Source organism: Oreochromis niloticus, linkage group LG18 (genome assembly GCF_001858045.2).
Source record: "Oreochromis niloticus isolate F11D_XX linkage group LG18, O_niloticus_UMD_NMBU, whole genome shotgun sequence".
Lineage (NCBI taxonomy): Eukaryota > Metazoa > Chordata > Actinopteri > Cichliformes > Cichlidae > Oreochromis > Oreochromis niloticus.
This window is the reverse complement of record NC_031982.2, coordinates 998,961-1,022,809: the sequence shown is the minus strand read 5'-3', so window position 1 is coordinate 1,022,809 and position 23,849 is coordinate 998,961. Positions and strand designations below refer to the sequence as shown.

At 41.2% G+C, this 23,849-nt stretch overlaps 1 protein-coding gene across 6 annotated transcripts in view; it reads left to right on the top strand.

Annotated features, from left to right (window-relative positions):
- The window catches only part of fam110b (family with sequence similarity 110 member B), a 141,461-nt gene that overhangs the window by 11,366 nt on the left and 106,246 nt on the right, over positions 1 to 23,849 (top strand). For all 6 annotated transcript variants that reach the window (XM_019345843.2, XM_019345845.2, XM_025900003.1 and 3 more), the window contains exon 2: positions 18,882 to 18,990. The gene's annotated coding sequence lies outside the window, so the exon portion shown is untranslated. The remainder of the gene's footprint in view (positions 1 to 18,881; positions 18,991 to 23,849) is intronic.

Here is a 23,849-nt window from a genome sequence, read left to right as displayed (position 1 = left end):
GGGAGGGAAACAAAGAAGAAATGGCTTTTTTCCACTATAACTGTGTTTACAGGCTGTTCCAGTGTTTATGTGTTTTACACACTCGACCAAACAACAAATACAAAATTAAACACAAAGTAGGTTAAAAATAAAAATGTCTCTGCCAGCGAACATAAAAAAAAATCTCTGACGTAAAGTTAAGTCTTGAGCTCTTCTCTGACCAAGGGCTCAGAGAAGAGCTCGAGAAAATGTGGAGGGTGAAGGTAACGGTGGTCCCAGTGGTAATCGGAGCACTAGGTGCGGTGACTCCCAAACTAGGCGAGTGGCTCCAGCAGATCATGGGAACAACATCGGAGATCTCTGTCCAGAAGAGCGCAGTCCTAGGAACAGCTAAGATACTGTGCAGTACCCTCAAGCTCCCAGGCCTCTGATAGAGGACCCGAGCTTGAAGGATAGACCGCCTGCAGGGGCGAGTGGGGAATTTTTTTTTTTTTTTATATATATATATTCTCATTCAGCAGTCAGTGTACAAGTTATTGAGCCTTGCATTGGCCTCTATGTTTATATAGTGACCATTGCAGGGAGAATTCCTCCGCATAGTGGAGGTGGAGCATCCCTACACTGACTCCTTTACTGAAATCTGACATGCATGTGTTCATCACGGTGTGTTAGTGCCATTCATTTGGTGAGTTAATAACATTACATAACAGCTTTTTTCAGCAGTGTCTGCAGTACTGTGAGGGAACTGAGGCTGCAGAGTTCATCTGTGTTTTCAGTTAGAGGCCCGTCACAGTATCTCTATAGGACCCACAGTATCTTAGCACATGTGTGCAGGAGATTCGAAATGTACTGTTTACCCTTTATCTACCTTATACCTTTATCTAATAAACTTAAACTAGTGCTAACACTCTGGTGAATATTGTGAGGATTGTTTTGTTCCAGCTGATGTCTATATTTCAGAGGAAGCTATACAGATTAACACTATTTATCTTTTTTAGAGGAATCTTAGGAAAACCATAATCAGTGCAGTTTTTTTGTTTGCTTGGTACTTATTACAGATCAAGGGATTTTTTTGTGTCCAAATTACAGTCCCTAGGGTTTCTCTGTGTGTGTTTCAATGTGTATGTGTAGCAACTAGATTGAGGCCATCAAAACCACAGAGTTCACAAGGCTGTCAGTTTATTTGTGGCACAAACCCTGCCTGAATTAACATGTGCTGCTTTGATTTGGCTCTTAGCACTCTAATGTCTCTGATCCCAGTCAGTCTGTATGTGCAGAATAGAATAGAAATATCCTTTATAAGTGACCAGCATGGAGCAAAAATAACGAATAAGAGACTGTACGGTCTCTTAAGTGAAATTTAAAACATAAGAAAAAAAAATACTGCACTGTTATTAAAAATAGCATACCGTAGTTTTCGGGTCATAAGCCGCTACTTTTTTCCCACACTGTGAACACTGCGGCTTATACTGACGTGCAGCTAATGCATATTTTTTTTCATGCGGCCAAAAACATTTCACCTGGTAACAGTAGACAAATCAAAATGATAAGTAGTATATATACGGTAAAATCCGGTGCAGCCTGTACAAGTACAAAATTGATTTTCTTTCTACAAGTAGAGCATGTGGCTTTTAATCAGGTGCGCTCTGTAGTCCGGGATTTACGGTACTTGGATTCAAAGAAATGTGCAATGAAGTAAGGTAATTGTTTTTAAAAAGAATGTACGAAATGTGCTGTATATTTGTGCTTAAAAAACCCAGACTTTTTACAGACAATGGAAAAACTGTGTAAGTAACAGCAGGGATGTAAACAACGTATTGTGTGAGCAGTGATGGCTATAAAGTCTAACAGCTGCTGGGAGAAAGGACCTGCAGCAACGTTCCTGTGTACACCTAGGATGCAGGAGTCTGTTACTGAAGTAGCTCTCCAGTTCTGCAGCAGCTTCATGCATGGGGTGGAGACATTGTCCAAGAGTGATGTTATTTTTGCCACCTGCACTCATGTGAGGGGCATCCTAGGACAGAGCTGGCCTTCTTGATTAGCTTATCCAGCTACTTCCTCTCAGCTGTAGATATGCTGCTGTTCCAACACACAACACCACAGAAGATAGCTGACGCTACCACAGAGTCAGAAAAGGTCTTCAGCAGCGCCCCTTGCACTCCAAAAGATCTCAGTCTCCTCAGGTAGAGTCTGCTCTGACTCTTTCTGTAAAGTGTGCATATATGTTTGCAAGTGTGGCAAAACACGGTCTTGTGAACGCTGTGGTGACTGTGGGTGAATAGTGGGCTTCTTCAGCCTTCTATTGCCACTCTTTGGGGTTGCTTTCTGCAGGTTTCTTGAAGTTTTCTTCAAGAACCTTGTTACATTTGCCTGAAAATTATAGTTTGCTCAAAGAGATGGTGCCAATTTTTGCCTAACTCGGGCAACAATTTGTACAGTAATTGTGTGCTTCATAATTCGCCAAGTCATCAAATGTGTGAAAACTGTGTGGAATTTAGCAGACTTATGGTAAGTCTGCTAAATTAAATGTTGGAGAATATTAATCTTTCATACAGTTCCACAATTTGTTGGCCAGCAACACAGTTTTGTCATGTTGCCTCTGTCCACCACCACAGTGGATTTTAAAGTGCAGACTTTAAGCTTTAATTTAAGATGTTCAACAAAAGATTTGGCTTAACTGTTTATAAATTGCAGCCATTTTTTTCACGGTCCCCCATATTTGGAGCCTCAATGGGACTTAGACAGTTGAGTGGCAAGTAGGGCTGCCACGATTAGTCGACTAATCACGATTACGTCGACTATCAAAATCGTCGACGACTGATTTAATAGTCGACGCGTCGTTTGAAGCGTTGTAAGATCACAAAAGACGCAGGAATAAGTAGTAGGATTTAAGAGTGTAATAACGGACTGAAACAGAAGATGGCAGCACTGCATGTACAAGGATGCCAGCTGCCGTTAAACCCCGAAGAAGAAGAAGAAGTAGCTCCGTCCCAGAATTCATAGCGCAGCCCAGCTCAGTTTCCAACAATGGCGGCAGCTAGTTAGTTTTAATATTACTGTTATTATTCTTTCTGGGTCACAAAATAACTTTAACATATTTAACATGTTTTCAGGCGAGAATGTAGCTGTGTAAACCGCAAATATCTGCTCAGTTTATCATGACACCACATATTTTCAAAAGCGCTCCGACGTTTTCGGAGACGTCTGTTACCCACTAGCTCGATAGCTAGCCGGGGGCAAGGCTCACTAGCGCCCGTGAGAACACCGGACTCCCGGCAAATCGTTTTCAAACCCACCGCGGTCTTTCGCTACTCAGGTTAAACGTATATGAGTCACTTAGATAACTTACAAATGTTATTGTTTGGCTTTTTTTTAGTATTTTATTTGTTCCTGAGTAAATCGGTTTGGCGGAGATTAAAGTTATAGGTTTTACACAGCAGCTAAATAAACGTCAAGCAGACAACTGATTATCAGAGGTGTGAGATGCTTGAGAATATACTCTGGGGTCCCGTTATATTTTAGATGGCAAGGAGCAGACAGCTGAGTTTATTAAACTCCACCGAAACAATCTGCAAATGTCATTAACATTTAATAAACTATCATCTTGTCTTTATTTTTACTTGGCACATACCTTAAACACTTAAAGCTGTAAGCTAATGATAGTTATATAAGAGCAGATGCATGCTGGTGCAATAAGCTGTACGTTTTACATCCAACGGATGCATGATCTGATTAGTTGACTAATCGCAAAAATAATCGGTGACTAGTCGACTATCAAAATAATCGTTTGTGGCAGCCCTAGTGGCAAGCATGTTCTGTCCCCTTTGTTATTATCTGAAGTTGAAGAGATATTGGTGCAAATGAGCAAAGCACTCATTGGGCTGAAACAAAAACTGTTAGAGAGAGAGAGCAAAAAATTTGTTAGATTTTACAAAAGAATGGATGAACTGTTGGCCAATGGCTTGGCCATTCTTCCATGGCCAAGCCACTCAGCTGATTTCAACCCAACAGAGCAGCTTCAGCTACTGAGGACAAAACTGAAGACGAAGACCCACAAATGGGCAGCAACTGAAGATGGCTGCAGTAAAAGTGTGACAGAACATCTCGAGGACAGCAGCATTTGGTGATGTCCATGAGTTTAAGACTTCGGGCAGTCAATTTTCATCTAAGTATGGAAAACAATCTTTATATTTGAAATGATCCTAGTTTGTCCAAATAGTTATCAGCCTCTAACAAGTGGAGAAAATCACTGAAAGACCTAAAAGATTAACCTAACATTTTTGTAAAACCCCTTGAATTAGGCTGCTCATATTGTTTATTTGATTTCCAGTCCACCGTGGTGGCGTTCAGAGGCGAAACTACAAAAGCTGGATTTGTGCCGCCTGACCTTTACCCTTCCAGTGCCCCTGGTTTGGGCCCTTCTTGTGGGAATGAGTATCTAAATAGTCTGAAGTTTCAGTATGACATTTAAACAATTTTTGTACTGTGGTTACATTTCCAGAAGAAACAAATGATTCTGATTTGTTTTTCATGTAGTGTAGCCTATATATTCTCCTTCCAGCCTCTCTCTCTATTATTAAAAGACTATGTTGCTGCACGTTGCCTCGACAGAGATCATAGTTATATGAAAATGTAAGAATGCTACCGCACACATACTCACGCTCTTCCTGGAAGAGCTGTAATAGGATTAGAGAGAACTGGAAGTGCAACTGGAACAGAGACAGAGAAACGGGGAGGTGACAGAGTGGGTCATCCACAGTGGAGCATATAGTAAGACATGTTATGTTTAGGCTCCAGTCTGGGTACACGCACACACGCGTGCGCGCGCACACACACACACACACACACACACACACACACACACACACACACACACAATACAACCTCAGTTCCAGCAAAGTTAGGTTTTTGTGTAAATGTAAATAAAAACAGAATGTAATGATTTGCAAATCAAATAAATCTTTATTTTATTTTATTTTATTTTATTTTATCAAATCTTCACTGAGAAAATATACAATTGCAAACAAGATGTTTTGAATTTGGCAGCAACATGTGCCAAAAAAAGTTGGGAGGGGGCAGCAAAAGGCTGGAAAAGTAAGTGGCAGAGTTTTATTTTGTATTTTATATGTAATTAGCCTAACAGATGACAGGTCAGTAACAGGACTGGCTAAAGGGGAAAAAAAAAAGAAAAAAGAACCTCTTAGAGCAAAAAAGTGCGTCTCCAAAACTGTGGAACAATTTCAGTGGAATGCAAATAGTTGCAAATACTGTGAATATCTCATCCTCCAAAGTCATACGTTCAGAAGATTCAGAGAATCTGGAGAAATCTCTGTGTGTGTGTGGGAGAAGGCTGAAAATCAACAGCCTTCTCCCATTGTAGATTCCAATGGTCTTCAAGCCCTCAGGCAGTATTGCATTCAACACAGACATGATTCTATGACTAAATCAGTACATGGGCTCAGGAACAGACAGAAATCACTGTCTATGAACACAGAAGCCATTTGTGGGTCCAGAAACAGTGCCATTATCTCTGGACCAAAGCCGGACCTCCAGACCAAAATGGATCGAAGCAAAGTGGAAAACTGAAGAAATTTAAATTAGGAATGGGAAAACATGGACACGACGTCCTCTAGACTAAAGAGGAGAAGGACCATCCAGCTTGCTTTCAGTGCTCACTTCAAGAACACCTGTATCTTTGGTGGTGTGGGGGTGCATTAGTGCCTCTGGAGTTGGCAGTTTTAGAGCAGCATATACTCCCACCCAGATAGCATGTGTTTCAGGGAGCACCTTGCTGAGCTGGCCTGTCTGCAGTGCAGACCTTTAACCACCTGAGAACATTTGGAGCATCATAAAGTGAAAAATGTGACAAAGATAAAGGACTACTGAGCAGCTAGAATCCTCTCAGACAAGAATGGGACAACATTCCTCTCCCAGAAGTCCAGCAGCTGCTCTCCTCGGTTCCCACAAGTTTGTGGACTGATTTGAAAGAAAAGGAGACGCTGCAGAGTGGGAAGCATGACCCTGCCCAGACTTTCTGAGATGTGCTGCTGCCATCAAATTCAAGTATTACATATTTTTCTTAAAATGATTTGTTTTCTCAGTTTAAACATTTGATATGTTTCCTATGTTGAACAGATTGAAAGAATTTGAATTTGAAAGATTTGTAAATCATTGCATTCAGTTTTATTCAGATTTTACACAGCATTCAAACCTTTTTGGAATTGGAGTTGGCTTACCTCTGTTTTCTCTCTTTTCTGTTGTGTGTCCTGGTCCACTTTTCCCCATCAGCTCACATCACTGTGTGCTTTGCTAATTTGAGCCTCTTTTCCTTTTCCTCCCACACACTCAGCAGGCACTGAGGTGGACAGGCTGCCACAGAGCAGGAGCCCACAGCATTCTTCTTCACATGTGACAGACACCGATCCTCTTTCTAATTCTACCAAATTCTATGTTCTCAACATACAGTGAAATCTTCAGGAGCATTTCCACCAGATCCAGTATTATTGGGCAAAACACTGGGTGGGGGTGGGGTTGGGCAAGCAGCTGAGATTAAACTCAAAACACAACTTGGATTTAAGAATTTTAACAGATTTGTTGCTAGTTTGCAAACTAATTTTACAGTACTCTGTTTTCCTTTTGGTCAGCTTCAGTAACATAGATGAGGAAAAAATTTTTTGTAGAAAACAGACTCTGTGGCATGTTGTGGAGGGGAGCATTTAAAGTCCAAGAGCTGATGAATTAATCATAAAATAAATTGTTGACGTGTTCACATCATTCACAGCATCATCATCACTGCTTTTGTGTTATAAGTCTTTAAAAAAAAAAACAATTAAAAAATGGGGTTGTTATTGTTATAAGTTTTATTCACTTTATATTGTAAGACAAAAACTCTATAATAAAGAGAAAACCCAACCATCAGATGACCCCCTATGAGCAAGCACTTGGCGACTGTGGGAAGGAAAAACTCCCTTTTAACAGGAAGAAACCTCCAGCAAAACCAAGGGAGGGGCAATTATCTGCCGTGACCAGTTTGGGGTAAGGAGAGGGAGACCGGACAAAGCTGTTGAAGAGAGCCAGATATTAATAATAACCAATGATTAAATGCAGAGCGGTGTATAAACACATAGTGAGTGAAAAAGAAACAGCATCATGGGAAACTCCCAGCAGGCTTAGACCTGTTGAAGTTCATGGTCAGCTAATGCAGCCTTAACTATAAGCTTTATGAAAATGAAACATTGTAACAAAGCTTTTAATAAAACTTTGACACAATTTGTAGTTTTATTACTAGTAGCTGGTTCCACAGTAGGGTCCTGATGGCTGAAGGTTCTGCCTCCCATTCTACCATAAGTACTTTAGTTAACCCACAACTTTCACTGCAACAGTTCAAACTTCTGTGGGTCAAGGTAACTTTAGTAATGGTAATGAATTTGCTGGGGGGGGGTTTTCTGGCCAAAATCTCTTTATGTCAAAGTGCTAAGATTATTTTGTTTTGTGCTCTCAGCTGGTGCTGATTACAAAGCCAGCCTGTTACTGGGACAACCTTTTTATTTCTCTGTGTGTATATCCATCGCTTTCAAGTAGCCTTAGTATCTTTGGGTGGATAGTATGTGCATCAAAAGTTCAGCGGTTTAATCCCCTGTTCCTCCAGCCTGTGTATCAACGTGTCTTTGAGTAAGAACCTAAACCCCAAATTGCCCCTCATGCATTGCATGCAGTGCAGCATGGTTATATATTAATATGCTGCCCAACAGCCTACCAGAAAACCCTGCTGCTGCAGTTCACTGCAGAATTAACAATGTTTTTGACAAATGTTTTTGAGTGTTGCTGACTTTAATGGTGTGGGTGTTCTGTTGTTTTTTTCTCCTTATGAATGTACAGAAGCACTACTGCTGTGTAGTTTTAGTATAGCTAGCAGGTTATTTGGTGGGACTCCAGCTCCCACTGAGTGACCATCTGGACCTCTGTGCTGGTGCATGTACGCCACATACCACTCACATACTCACCACTGTGAGTCACTGATGTAGAACCAATCAACACAGGCCCAGATGATGTCAGCGAGTAAATGAGGTAGGCTGGGACCAGGAAGAACTAAACTAAGATGACAGCTGGAAGTCAGTACTTACAGTAAGTGTAAACTGTAACGTTTTTACACAAACACAATACCTGTGTTTCAGCTCCTTTAGCCATGTTTAATTTGTTGTAATTAACAATACAAATATGAAGTCATACTGTAAAGACTGTTTGGCCTAGTCCAGGGGTCTGCAACCTTTTACACCCAAAGAGCCATTTGGACCTGGTTTCCACGCAAAAGAAAACACTGGGAGCCGCAAATACTTTTTGACATCTAAAATGAAGATAACACTGTATATATTGTTTTTTTTATCTTTATGCTTTGTGTGAACAACTAAGGTGTGCTGCTTATGAAATCCATGAAGTGCTACAGAGAAAATTAAATTATATTTATGTAATCAACACATTTTGAACTCTTAAAGAAATATAACAAAAGGAAAGACACCCAGCTGAACTAAAATGATCCATGTAGCAAACAAAAACTGTTGTCAGCCGCCACCCTTATATCGCCTTTGGGCTGTTGGAGCCTTGACCTGACTCTTAAAAAATAATTGGAAAAAAGCACTATGCTGCTGAAAATGAAAAATAGACATTTGCAAAATTCTGCCTAAATATGTATTTTACCTGGTTAATGCGTGCGGCGGGACGTGGTTTGCAGTGCCGCTGCAGGGGAGGCGGATGCACCTGAGCGACACCCGCAATCACGCCTCGCTGCCTTTACGTCTGCGTTATCTATGCTGTTGTGTTGTTGGTGGTGTATGTCGGACTGTGAGCTGAAAAGCTACAGCCGGCTGTATGCGTACAGCAACCGTGTGTGAAAAGTGGTCAATAAAGAGATTCTCAAAAGCCTGTTCATGGAAACATCGTCGGGTCTGCCGTGATTTGTTTACAATGGGACTTCTGCTCCTGAACCTCTGCGCACAGAGTCCGCAAATCGGGGCTGTACGAAGTCAGTTAACTCAGGACTGTAAGCTGTCATCTGTCAGGCGTGAACGGTGTTTGTCTTTAACATAGTTCACAGTGGAGAACAGCTGCTGACATAATGTGGATCCGAAGATCCATAATTGGCCTACCTGGGGTTGAAAGTCTCGATAAATGCACGGCGTTTTGGCGGGTATACCGGCTTCCGCGAGTGTGACTCTTATTTTGAGCGATGAAAAAATAATAGAATATAATTTTATTTTTATATTTCAATATCACAATAATCTTCCAACTTAGAACTACGAGTTAAAAAGAACTAACATAAATAAAATACACTTCAGCTAAATACTTCCAATGTATTTGCCCAGTCCAGGCGGAGCCGCAGTATAAGGACTAAAGAGCCGCATGCGGCTCCGGAGCCGCAGGTTGCCGACCCCTGGCCTAGTCTGACCTCATTGTGAGCTCTGGGTAGATTATCACAGATTATCACACAAAATAGAGCTGCAGCAGTGAGTCATACACTGCTGCATTCAGCTCTATTTTAAAGCTAGTTTAGAAAGGGGAGGATATGTGTATTGTATTGGGATCAGCAAAGCAGTATCAGTGTCAATATCTACACCAAAAAAATCCTAACAATAACTATACCGTCTGTCTTGAACTGTGGTCTATTTTTCTGTGCTCAGTAATTGTGACTCGTATTAGAAACGAACTCCTTTCACGTACGTGCATGGAGGCAGTGATGCGTTCCAGTCGAAGCCGAGTCGGGCTGAGGAAAAGCTGCAGTGTTCCTTTGCAGCTTTGCAGTTTTTCCTGACACTGAAGAGCCTAACAGAGATGTGATGATGTGAAGAAGAGACATTTTTTCAGTGTGTTGTCAGTCAGGCATCAGTGTTGACCTGAACTGATAGCCAACATTCAGCCAGTGGCTTCTCTACAAGTCTCTGCTTCACAGCTATGTCTCCACTAGAGCAGGGCGATATGGCCAAAAATATTTATCACGAGATATATATTTGAAAATTTGCGATAACGATATAACTAATGATATAATTGATGCGAGACAAAATACAAAATACAACTCCACAACTTTACTAGCGCAAAAAACACATCCATTTATTTTCACTTAAACAAGCAGCTGGTTTTTTTTTTATGTGCATTAAAGATATATAAAAATTTAACAGTGCAAATGCAAATTCCTTGCTGAAAATTTAACAAAAAGGCATTTCCAGTAGAAATGGGCTGACATATCCTGAGCATAACCATGTATAATATCCACTAAAGTTAAAGAGAGGTGCTTTGCAACATTAAACTGCAGTGTGCCAAATAAAAAAGTCAAATATGTATTTTTGGGACCATAAGGTGCACGGGATTATAAGGCAGATTAAGCGAAACAAAGCAGTCAGATAAATCAAACTTTATTCAACTCATTCTTCTTGCTTCCTCCACTTCTGTACCATTGATTCATTAATGCTGTTATTCTATCACGGCTGCTCTATTCCCATGTTGTTGCAGTATATTAATGACTAACCTCGTATTGTGGATGGATTATCTCAGTTGTTCTCCTGACTGAAGTTTGGTCCGTTTACAGCATCCTGCCATGCGATTGCATTTGTCCCTAACCATCGGGAACCCTCACGTTAACTTTTATTGAGTGGAAAAAACTTAGCATTCATCCTCCAGCTTCACTGTTTATGTTATGCTAACATAGCTGTGTCGCTAGCGATCACGTAGCACATCATTATATACCAGCTAGTCTAACTTCAGTAACCCTACAAACGTCACTGCTGTTTAGTTTTCTGTCTTCATTTATGTTGGAAGTGATAGCAGAGCTGTACGTTTGAATTTTTCAGAAATCTCTCAGTCAGAACATGCTATATCATGTTTAGGTAACTAGCGAAACTAGCGAGCTAACTTCCGCTAACTTCCTGCTAATTTCTAACTCTGTTAAATGTAAAAAAATTCTGTTTTCATGGATGCCTGGATGTTAAACTTAATTGTTACACCTGGTAAAGCAGAAATGCTGATCATTTTATTAAAGATGAAAGAATCTAGACAGTTTTGAACTCTCAGTGATGCCGCAGTGTTCGTTTGACTTTGGGACCTAAAGAGGACGGAGTTTTGGACCCAGATTACTCCCAGATTTAGGGGAGTGAAGTTGCACCATTTTTACCAACCAATTCTGGTTCACCCGATCCACTTTCCCCCTTCTCATTCTCCGTTGCCGCCATGCTTCTTCGGCCATATGAGTATGAAAACAAAGGCACTGTGCATGCGCGTTTTACCCATATTCTATCGCTATATTTTATTTTCTTATCATTTCCTTACATTGTACCGGTATTACCATGAATGGTATAGTATGGCCCAGCCCTAGGCTCCACTTTGAATTAATAGAATAGAATAGAATAATCCTTTAATTGTCCCACAAGGGGAAATTTGGTTGTAACAGCAGCCAAAAAGACACATATACAAACAAACAGTACACAGGACACAGAACAGAAACATACACAATTTTTCTTAAATATTGTTATGATTTAATGTTGTCAGTGTTTTGTTTTATGTCATGTTTAAGGATTTGTTCTCGGTTGTATCGCACGTTTAGTTTAGTTCAGGTTCCATGTATCATTCTGTCTGTCTCTCAGTGTCAGGTCTGCGTTTTGGTGTAGAGTTCTCGTTTTCTGTTTTATTGTGAAGGTCTGCGTCTCATGTGAGTGTGTTAAGTTTTACCTCTGTCTCGTCTGGTTGATTACTCCCAGCTGTGTTCCCCACCTGTGTGTAATCTCCCTGTGTTTCTCTGTGTGTATTTAAGTCGCGTCTTCTGTCTTTGTGGTGGCTGGTCTGTCTGTGTATCTGCCATGTTCCACTCGTGTGTCTGGTGTTAGTGTCTTAGTTTTGTTAATAGTTGTAAATAGTCTTGTCAAGTAGCGATCGTACATTTTGTTCACCTTGTATATATCCTTTACTGCAGCAGTCTAGTAGGCGTGAGAAGCCATTTTTGTTGATTAAGTTTTCTCCTGTTTTTTGTTAGAAAGTTAGGTAAGTGGATTGTCTTTTGGTTGGTTTTATTTTGTGTAGGAAAGCATAGGGACCAGTAGGGAGTTTTTTTTTTGTTTTTTTTTTGGCACTGCTCACAGCTGAAGCAAAATAAATGGCTGCTTAGCACTTTTAGAAGATATTGTTGTTTGTGTACTTAGTTGGGTGGTGTGTGAGTGGGCCAACTTCTTGTTGCGTTCATACACGCCTAGACAAAGAACGTAACAATGTTTACATTAAGGACAATGGTTACTATATACAGAGTACTGTACAGTTATTAAATTAAATAAAAATAACTACAAGTAAGAGGCAAACCAAGTTGTAGTGCGAATCGGTTGATTAACTTATTGCAGTTACAGCGCAGATGTAAACATCTATGATTGTTGGGAGCAGTTCTGATTGTACAGTCTGACAGCTGCAGGGAGGAAGGACCCGCGGAAACGCTCCTTCATGCATCGAGGATGCAGCAGTCTGTCACTGAAGGAGCTCTGCAGTTCAGCAACATTTACATGCATGGGGTGGGAGACTCTGTCCATCAGAGATGTTATTTTGGCCAGAGTCCTTCTGTCTCCCACCACCTGCACTGGGTCCAGGGTGCATCCCAGAACAGAGCTGGCCTTCCTGATGAGTTTATCCAACCTAGAGCTGGGCGATAAAACGATAACGATATGTATTGCGAAATAACTTTTTCTCGATAGAAAAATTAAACTATTGCGATAGGCCTCATCTCTCTTGTCCTCTTAAACAAAAAAAAAAAGAACAGCCAATCCAAATTAAGTGGCGCAGAGCCGAACCAATCACAGCCACAGCGTCACATCACGTGACTTGTTACATACAGCACAAGCGCCAAGGCGCACATGTGTATTTGTTTTTGCAGCCGTGCAGCCCGGGTAATGAAGGAAATGAGTTTGCCGACTAGAGAAAAATCAACCGAGAGCGTGAGCGAAGGTTACCGAAGAAAAAAACGATGATGGTTCCAATGCCGGAGAGCTTGTCGAACGGAAGGGCCACAGAAGTTCCGTAGTGTGAAGGTATTTCGGCTATTTCAAGTCTGAATAAAAAACAGAGTAGCGCGCACTGTAAATTGTGCCGAAAGCAAGTCTGGAAATACAATAAAGCGGTGCATGCTCAGTCTCTGACTGAAAGCGCTAATTCGTCATTCGGCTTTTGTCAGACTAAAGTAACTGTTAAAACTGTTTGAAAAGCTAAGCTATACAACAAGGAGAGATTGAGAATTTCCTTTTAGTTCTCAGTTTATTTGATATTGACAAAAGTTAGTCAATTTTGTCTGTTCTTCTGTAAAACAAACTAAGATTTATTTTTAGAATTAAAATTTTGTTTCTAAGTGGAATTGACAATTTAGTCTGTTTTGTTTGTTCTGTTTTGAAACTTAAACTCTTTAGCGGCTGCCTTTTGTGTAGTTTGCAATATTTGCCTTTATTTATCTGAAACTGAAGTCTCATGTTCCTTAAGTACATCTACCCTGTTGAACTTATTATGGGAAATAAATATTTTAATTAAAACAAGCTGCTGATTATTTCACATTTTACTTGTGAGCAACGGCACATTTAAATCTTACAAATATAGTTATTTGGCTTATATCGTGATATATATATCGTTATCGCCTGAAATGAAAAAAACATATCGTGATATGAAAAAATCTTATATCGCCCAGCTCTAATCCAACCTCTTCCTCTCAGCTGCCGATAAACTGCTGCTCCAACATACCACACTGTAAAAAATGACAGACGCCACCACAGAGTCATAGAAGGTCTTTAAAAGCGCTCCCTGTACTCCAAGTGACCTCAGCCGCCTCAGCAGGTAGAGTCTGCTCTGACCCTTCCTGTAAAGAGCATCAGTGTTCTGGCTCTAGTCCAGTTTATTATTCAGGTGAACACCCAGGTACCTATAAGAGTCCACTATCTCAATGTTCACTCCCTGGATGTTCACCGGTGTCAGTGTGGTGGGTCTGCGTCTCCGGAAGTCCACCACCAACTCCTTGGTTTTCCTGGTGTTGATCAGCAGGTGGTTCTGCTGACACCAGTCAACAAAGTCCAGAGTACACTGTCTGTACTCTGAGTCGTCCTCACCTGTGATGAGGCCGACTATGGCAGAGTCGTCAGAGAACTTCTGTAGGTGGCAGCGTGGGGAGTTGATGGAGAAGTCTGCAGTGTAGAGGGTGAAGAGGAACGGTGCCAGCACAGTTCTCTGTGGGCCCCCCGTACTGCAGACCAGTGTATCAGAGACACAGCCCTGTGACCTCACATACTGTGGGCGTTCTGTGAGGTAGTCCAGTATCCACTGGGACATGTGGTGGTCCACTCCCGATAACTCCAGCTTGTCTCTCAGAAGTTGTGGCTGGATGGTGTTGAAAGCACTGGAGAAATCAAGGAACATGATCCTCACAGTGCTTCCAGGCTTCTCCAGGTGAGTCAGAGCTCGGTGCAGGAGGTAGATGATGGCGTCCTCCACCCCGATGCCAGGCTGGTAAGCAAACTGCAGCGGATCCAATGAATGAAGCAACAGCTTATCCCTGCTGTAAACAATGGGAGGTCGGACCTCCACGCGCTCTCCGGACAAAGACGCCGTAAAAAATGTAATAAAGAACACCATTGTCCATAGAATTCTGAGCTCCATTGTGGGGGACAGCAGTCCACAATAGAAAAACAAAAACAAAAAACACAAAAACAACAGAGAAACATATATTAAAGAGAAAAAAGGACTCGGTCAGGTCGGAGCTGCTGATACTGGCTGCCAGCTCGGAGCGGCGCCGGAAGTAAAAAATTTTACTTCCGAATACTAATTTTAATATTCCTGTCAACTTTGTCACTGCAAAACTCTGCATGTGTCTACCAGGTTGTGCTTTCCACTGAGAGGAGCCTGAGAGTGTCCATGTGGACTGGAGAGACAGATATGTCTTAATCCAGGAGAAAACATTTAAAATTGCTGATACAAAATGGCCAGCAGAGACAGACTCAAATGGAAAAGCATGATGAATCTGGTCTCACTCAGACCGTGGATGGTGGGCACCTACTGTGCGTATTTTGTGGGTATTTGTTGAAGTGTGGAGCTTTAACGCCATCTGCAGAGGAGAAGAATAATCTCTGCTGCGCTGTCTGTGTCCACACAGAAAGCGTTGAACCACAGCTTCAGGTCACCCATAGTTTGGCCTCAGAGTTCAACATACAGTCACAGTAAAATGCAAGAAAACAGAAATGTAAAAATACCTGTCAGCTTGTGTTTTTAGGTATAGATGGTGAGTAAAACGGTTTCCCTGGGTTTTTTCCCGTGTTGTAGTTGTGTGTCTTATTTTGAAAGAAATATTTACGCATTACCATAGCGATCAGAGAGCATTAATAGGCAGAGAGGAGGATGTTACTCTCAGTGTTGTTGGCGCATTTCAGGAGGACGCTGCTAATAAAGTTACACAATTACACAGTGAATTTGTGTTAATTATTACATTTACAAAATCCCACAGTTTTTGTCTTGGTCGTATCATTTTATTTTGTTGTATTTATCCACGACACCTTAAAGGCCAGTCCGTGAAAATATTGTCTGACATTAAACCGGTCCGTGGCCCAAAAAATGGTTGGGGACCGCTGAACTACAGTGTGTAAGAGCTGAGGCGAGAGGTTGATAGCAAATGTCTGAAATGTTTGAAGAAAGAAAATCACTTCAAAAGGGCCTTAAATTCTCATAATTCATCCTGATTAGAAGCAAAGATAAATAAGCTTTTGTTAATTTATTCGACTACTGAAAGTCATTCATTCAGTCATTCATTCAGACGGTTGCCTGAGGACACCTTTTGAGTACACAGCAGCATGCGCTATGCATATAGTTCAGTTATCATCACATCAATAGGGCTTTGGAGTTGACGTCACGCTGCGGAGCGCGGCGCCATTTTCGGGGTCTACGAATCAAAAGAGACACTGTGTTGGAACGACGTCGACAAGAATCATGCTTAAAAGCAGCTCCAAAGAAAACGGACGGTATAGAGACCGATTGCGTCCAGAGGCGAAGCAGCGGTACTTGCAGAAAATAGCGTGCATTGGAAATGTGGACCCGTATGAAACACGGCCGTGGAGTAGAAACCCTGAAGACCAACCGCTACTGACATAGCCTGACATATTTTCGTACCTTATCTGTGCAGTCAGCGAGTACAAGTCGTCATTCAAACAAAGGTAAGTCAGTTCGAGTACTGCGTGTGAAATGCGTTTGATTTTCCCCCAAACATTCAGATTAGTGCAGCATAAATTCATTCATGAGGGGAAATTACAGTGAGAACATGTGGAGGCTGTTAGGTGGATAACATAGTGAGTTCAGTGCATTGATGAGACATTGTCCTGAAGGATTTAGTTATTCTTTATGGTTAAAGAAATTGCAATGATTTATTCATATTTATTATAAATAATTTAAATATACATCTTGCTTCTGTGTTTGTATCCTGTGTCACTAAAAATACATTTTATTTTAGTTTTATACATTGATTAATGACCTGCAGAACTCCTTATCATATTAAGTGATTCATAATTGTCACTTTATGCTTTCTCCATCTCTAAAGTGATTACATCCTTGCATTACATACTTTAGGTTCATTTTCTGCAGGCAGGTTTCTGACAGAGAACAGGCAGATTTACCCTATAAAATGCAGCGTTTTATAGATGGACACATAAAGAAATGAAAAATTACATGTATGTGCTAACTTTCTAAACACTGTCACATTTATGATAAAGTAGATAAAACACATTTATGTCGGCCTTGGCTCATAGTTCTTGTCTTTAAATTAACTTTGTGTGTGTTTCAGGTGCTGCACTCTCAAAGACTGAATGAACCAGCATTGCAGCCATGGGTCACTGTGAGCATCACAGGGAAGGTTGAAGCCGCCCACTGCACCTGTATGGCTGGAGTCGTGGAGACCTGCAGCTCTTCTGTTTAATGTAGAAGCAACAGTGCGGATCTGTGGCACGAGGACTGTTACAGATGAACCTGCATACTGGGTTTTGCCTGGTAATATGACCAAGATACAGCCAGAGGTTGGCCATAAGATAGACTTCTCCTCTTCAGCTGCCCAAAAAAAGGCTCTTGATCAAAACATAAACAGACCATCCGTATTGAAAGGTAAAAGGAGCCGTCCTCAAAAAAGAAAAATCCCACCTGCTACTGTGGAGGAGTTGTCACTGCTATAATGCCATAATGTTTTATATAGGGGTCTAGATTTATGCCTGAAGTGCACTGCCATGTAAATAATTTGCATTTACTGAATATGTACTGACTGAGTACCACTGTTCAAAAATTTAATAAAGAAACAAACTAAGTTTTGCCTCTTTTTTTATTATTAAAACCACTTTATAGAACATCACATCAGTTACAGTGTAGAATCCATGTCATTTATAGTTTATAAAAGACAAAATGTTTACATAAAATCATGACAGTGTTTACATGATATCACCCACTACTAACATTATTTACTGTATCTTTTGAAAAAAAATACCACTATTTATACAGCAAAAGACTTAAGAATATTTAACAGGAGCAAGTTTCATTTTCCCTGGTTTTACTACCACACTGTTCAACAAACGCAGCAAACCTTCACCATCTTATCCAGAAGGGTCGCCTCTTCACCCTCACATGGAAGAAGCAATCTGATTGGCATGGTGGTAAGTTTGAAGCAGGTCCCTTGTGTAGCGCTGGAACCCAGTCACGATGTGTTTCATCCATTTCATAGGCTGGTTTGCTGCAATAATGCCAAATAATTAGAAACTCTATAAAGAGAAGGTAGTTCTGCAAAATCACTCAGTAGGATGTTTGTTCTAATTTGCTATGACCTCAGAGCGCATCGAAAATAAAACTAATAGGCTATAAAGAGTGATATGAACATATTTAGAACTTACCGGAATGAAAATGTCTGGAGCACCAACAGATATTTGGAGATGGAAGAGAGCTGGATATCAGCTCGTCTCACAGCTGCTGTCCAGGCTAGACGCCTTCATTTGGTAACATCGATACACGAGCTGCCTCATGTTGCTTCCAGGTTGGGAAAGAATGAAAAGATAAACCCTTTTCAATCTTATTCTCTTGCCGGTTGTGCGATCGAACATTGCAGCCGACCAGACAGCAAATACGAACCATGGCTGTTGTGTGTGCCTTCGCTCCCTTTTCACTTGCGCTAGACCCCCAAAATGGCGGATGGGGCCAAAATCCTTTCCACGCCCACCCCCGTGACATCACGCTCCAAAGCCCTATCAGCTGAAGCATCAGTACCACTGAAAGGTTGAGGAGAAGAGGCTGTACCTGCATCTGGTTCAAATGGAGGTCAGCCAGCTTGGCAGGAAGCAGAAACTGACCAGACTGTTCTAGCTGTTGTGGTCAAACTCCTTTTAGATCACAGTTTTCTGTTTCTGGGACATATGGCTGAATTGGCTGCGATGGATGGGTGGATATGGGTAACATATCAGTAGTCTGAATCATGGGACAAACAGCAGGACTGGTCCCATTAAGCACTGGTCTCCCACTCTACCTGTCTGTTTTTATAATGTTTTATAATAATGACACCGCTACAATAATAATAATAATAATAATAATAATAATAATAATAATAATAATAATAATAATAATAATGACTTTCTGTGATACTAACATGCATCAAGAAATCCTTTTCTCTGATATTTTTCTCTCTGGATTGTTTTGCAACATGTGCTTAAATGGATTTATTCCTAGATCTTGGAATATAGCGAGCTTCTCGATTTGCTTATATTGCTCGCTGCTTATGTTTGGAGTAAAAGTAGCACCAGTGATGTGAGGTGCTCTATTTCAATGTCAGTAATGTCACTCATCATGATCAAATCATGATCTTTTATTTTCTAATGTGTGCTTCTTTTCTTTAGGCACTGTGACACCAACTGATAATCTGGAGCAACTGACAGAGAAGGAGGAGTCGTCCAGTTCTGACAGCCAATAGCAAAAGCTTAAAGCATCCAGGGAGGCTCCAAACAAGTAAAAAAACTCAGTTTATGTAATGACATTTTTTTGTGTGTTATCTAAAACTGATTTCTTTTAAAAAGACATTATTAGTTAAAAAAACAAACAAAAAAAAAAACACCTGAGACATGCAGCTTAAAGATCCAACAGCTTACCAAAATGATTTTATGAATAAACAAAACCCAAGTGACCACAATTCCTGGTCTGTGTTGTATTAGTGTAGAAATTTTAATTCATTAAGTTGCAATATCATGTATCATATCATATAAAATGCTATTTTGGAATTTGAATAGCAGCTCCCCAGGCTGTAGTATCACTGATGTTATAACCAAATGGCCGCGTGCAGATGAGGGCAAAATTATTTTCCCTCCTGCAAAAATAAAATAAAAAGTGCATTTCTAAACATACTAGTTATTTTTTCAGAAACTAGAAATTATCTTTATTTTATTGAGCCAAGGCACAAATCACTGCTGTGCAATGATGTGCTTTACTTTGTGTTGGGTCTGTTCCCACAAACCCCGATAGTTCTAGAGACTTATTCATCATGAATGAAAACAAGACAGTCAGCGATCGATCGATTACTTGCGCAAGGGAGGCCTCCTCTGTGTCCAGCACGAAAATGACCCCGATGAGGGCCTCCTCTCGCTGGCTTTTATTGACAAACTTCAAACAATAGTTTACAAAACACCTCCCCTCGCAACCCGAATTGGTTACAAAGACAAGGCACTGTATGTATGTATATGCAGGTATGTGTGTGTGTGTGTGTGTCTGTGTTTGTGAGACCTCCTGCTGACCAAAGGGTCGTAAACGCAGGAAGCTTACATCAAAGGAAGTAGATCTTCCAGATAGGATGTATCTGCAATAAACATTCCAGCCCCTCATCCAGAACCCCGAGAATCTGGGGAGGGGTCTGTGGAATTCCTTTCATCCCACAGTTAAACAATGTAGAAATGGATGGTAAGCATAAAAATGACAAACATTTAACGATTCACTCTAACATTCTCTCCTGTTTTGTGATTTTTTATGCTCCAAATTATTCCTATGTAGTATATCGTTAGCCATGCACCTCTTGCTTGACAATTTCAGTGCAGGCGTCATTCATACACAGGCTTCTGTCATATCATTCATGTCAGTCAATTCATACCGTTGTAAAAGTACATAATTAACAAATGTATTAGAAATCATCTTAGTTCCCATTGATCTTATACACGGTAAAATGCATCCTATACATAAGCAAATCAAATGTCAACAGTCCAAAAACAAGAGTTAATATTTTCAAAAGAAGATGCCACCAAGGACCAGACATTCACCAAGCTATCCAGCCTTGTGGTGCATCTACTCCTATCGTGCGATTCATTATGTATTCCTGCAAATAAACAACTGAATGTCACAGTCAAACAAGAATAATCAACAAACTCAAAAATCAAATGTCACTACAATCCAACTGTATACAGACATAGACATTCAAACACATCAGTTGACTTTATTTTTTTTTTGTCCATGTGGCTCTCAGCTAACTTCAAAGCTGTAGCCTGGTCAACACCCTTCTTCATGACTCCTATCAACCCCCAAATCTTCTCACTGTAGGCATCCTGTGGGGGTTAGAGTCAACTGGTAAATTATCCGCATTTACAACTTCTCCTGTCCTGTTGTCACCACAGGAAAACCTTTGTAAAGGAAATTGGATCAAGGTGTTTTGATCTTCTTGGCTCAAAACCTCAACCAGCTTAGAAGTGTTCATGATGTAAATGTAGACAAAAGGCTTCTCTGTTTGCATCCTTCTTGCAGAGGACACAAAGAATAGGTGACGTTGCTCAGATTTCATGGTAAATCTCCAACTTGGACTAATCCATTGCTCTTCATACACATAGGCAACTGGCCTATTTCCAGTTCATTTAGCTGTTCAATGTCCTGCAGCAAGTCTGATACTTGGAGTCGGACTAGCAGGTCTGTCATACCAGAGCAGTTCACCTTCCCGGCTACTGGTGAATCAACCGTCAGGTTCAGAAGTTGAAAAGTTGGCAGTGTTCCAAGTATGTTTACTCCTGGATGTGTTGCTACGGCAACCAACAAACTGTCTCGCTCTCAGTGATGCTATATGGCCACAGTCCAGAAGAATGTGTAGACAGTGGCTTCACAAGCATAACCATTGGTCTCGTTCTTTATGTGAGCGGTTGTGTTCACAAACTGCCACCAATAGTTGGTTGAAAACCCCATGTGGGTACTGGGTGTGGTTTGCTCTGTCCCAGTGCGCTCCTGTCATCCCACTCTGGGTCCACAGGCACAAGAAGGCGCACAGCACATTCCCAGCCATCTGATGAGTACCTGTGGCTCAGTTGGTTTCTTCACCGGATTGAGACGAGGGCCCTGGAGGCTTTCCCCCCCCTTTGTACCCGGTCTTCCTGCCACTTACCCCGAGCTGGCCTGAATGTGCGTCACCTTCTTGCAGTGCGCTTGATGTATCCAAGTGTTTCTTCCAGCAATCTTCACTGCTGTGGTCGTCGTCAGCAGCATCCGATATGGACCTTCCCACCGTGGTCTGGACCAGCACTTCCTCTCCATGGCCTTGTCAACATCCAATTTCCAGACTTCAGACTCTGCTCCTGCGGAGAAACAGAACCATCTGGCAGATCATTTGTTCTCAAGACTTCTTTACTTTTAAACATTTTAAGCATCTAATCTGCTAATATGCTCTCTCTTCTGCTCTCCTATCATCACTACAGAAGACTAGACTCTAAATGCTCTAACATATATAATCTCAACGAGTCAGACCATTCTCTGTTGGAGTAATCCTCATGTACATTCGTATACCTCCTAACTAATTCTATACAGTCTAACCATGTCCTGCGTGTCTCTTCCAAAGTCTTAACATTACTATTCCATTAGTTCTCTCTACCAACCCTGCACTTTGTGGGTGATATGAACAATGATGTTTTTAGTGTTATCCCTAGATGTTGTGCCATCAATCTAATCACTTCATTTTCAAAATGTGGACCATTATCACTATAAATGGTCTCAGGAATCCCATGTCCCAAATGATATTCTTACATATTGCTTTGGCAACCGAAATGGCATCTGCTTCCCTAGTTGGTACAATTTCTACCCACTTTGAAAAAGGACACACTATCACTAAACAGTACTCATAGTTATTACAGTTGGACAGCTCTATAGTCCATGTGAGTAACTTGAAATGGGTGACTGGGTCTGGGGAATTTCCCTCTCTTAGGTCTGAAATTACCCCGAGAATTATGCTTGCAACATATCATACATGACCAGCAAAAAATTTTTTTTTAAAGGGTATTTAATCTTAAAGTATAAACTACTCATTATCTCCCTCCTGTTGCGACATGGCAAAGCCCATGGCGCAAAATAGCAGCAGTCTTATACAAATTCTAAGGCAGTATTGGTTTATCACACAGATAACAAACACCATCCTGCAAGCTCGCTCCTACTGTAAATCACAACTATTTCCCTGCAGTAGATGAGTGGCCCTGCATGTCTACCAGTGCATCCCGCATAATAGCCAACGTCTGCTGGCGTTGCACTGCTAAAACGTTAACACCATATTCTCCTAAAGTTGCCTCTTTCGCAATCTTATCTGCAAAAGCACTCCCTAATGCATCTGGATCTTTCCCTCACATGTGTGCTACACATTTACAAACGGCAATTCTACTGGGTAAAAACTCTGCCTCCAGCAGATTTTGCAAGAGTTTGGCATGTTCTACAGGTTCCCCTGTAGAGGCTGTCACACCTCATCTCACCCACTGTACCACGAAGAAATGTAATGTAGCAAATGCATACTGGCTATCAGTGTATATCGTCACATCTTATTTCTCTGCAGAATTAGACACTTCCGTTAAAGCTAGCATCTCTGCTACTCAAGCAAATATAAAACATGCTAGTTGTCCTGCATAAATAACTTTCTCACCATCTACTACAGTAAACCCGTTTTAGTCTGTCCCTCTACTGTTGTAAAACTCAACCACCAACAAACCAAACCTTTCCCTCACCAAGTGGCACATCTATTAAGTCATCCCTCGGCTTACACTCCTTCTCTACGTGGTCTTTACACTCATGAGAAGTGCCCTCTTCTTTCGTTGGCAAAAGGTTTGACGGATTCAGAATTGTGCATCACTTTATGGTTATATGTGGTTGTGAGAGTAACAGTAACATTAAAGACAAGTGTCTTGTAGGTGACAGAAATGTAATTTTAGTCTGCAGTAGTAGACATCTACCTCGTGTGAAACTAACAATGTCAAAAGGTGAAATAAACTATTTCCTGAAACATTGTACAGCTTAGGCTGCTGCACATACTGATCTCACGCATGGAGGTAAAGCACAAGCAACTAGAGCTAATCTTTTAGGATAGTAAGTTACTGGCTTCACTTGTGGAAAAAAAAGTGCTGTTAGTTATATCACAGTCACCTGGCATTTATGCTGTTCACAGAACCACAAGTCCATCGCTGGACCTCCTCTGCGCTGTCACTTTTTGGAGCTTGGCACGCTCCCTCAAATCCTCATGATTCAACGTTGCTGAAGATTTTAAAGGCAGAGCACGTCGTACACCTTAGTTGTCTTCCTCAACGTCAACGTCGAAACTCTTTCATTTTATTTTAAGATTTTGCTGTGCAGAGTCTCCTCATGACGATCTCCTGGAAGCTCAGTAGCACAGCTCTCTGTGCTGAAGGCGATCTCTGATCCTCCTGAAGACTCTCTCCAGGCCTCAGCTTCCGTCTTGTGGACGATCCTCTCAGTCACTTCTCTCGTCATGGCATCTCACGACATCTGCAAATTAAAATGACACTCCTCTTGCCACATGGCTTCCGCCACGTGTCAACTCCCCACTGAGACATGTACAAGAATGTTGCACATTC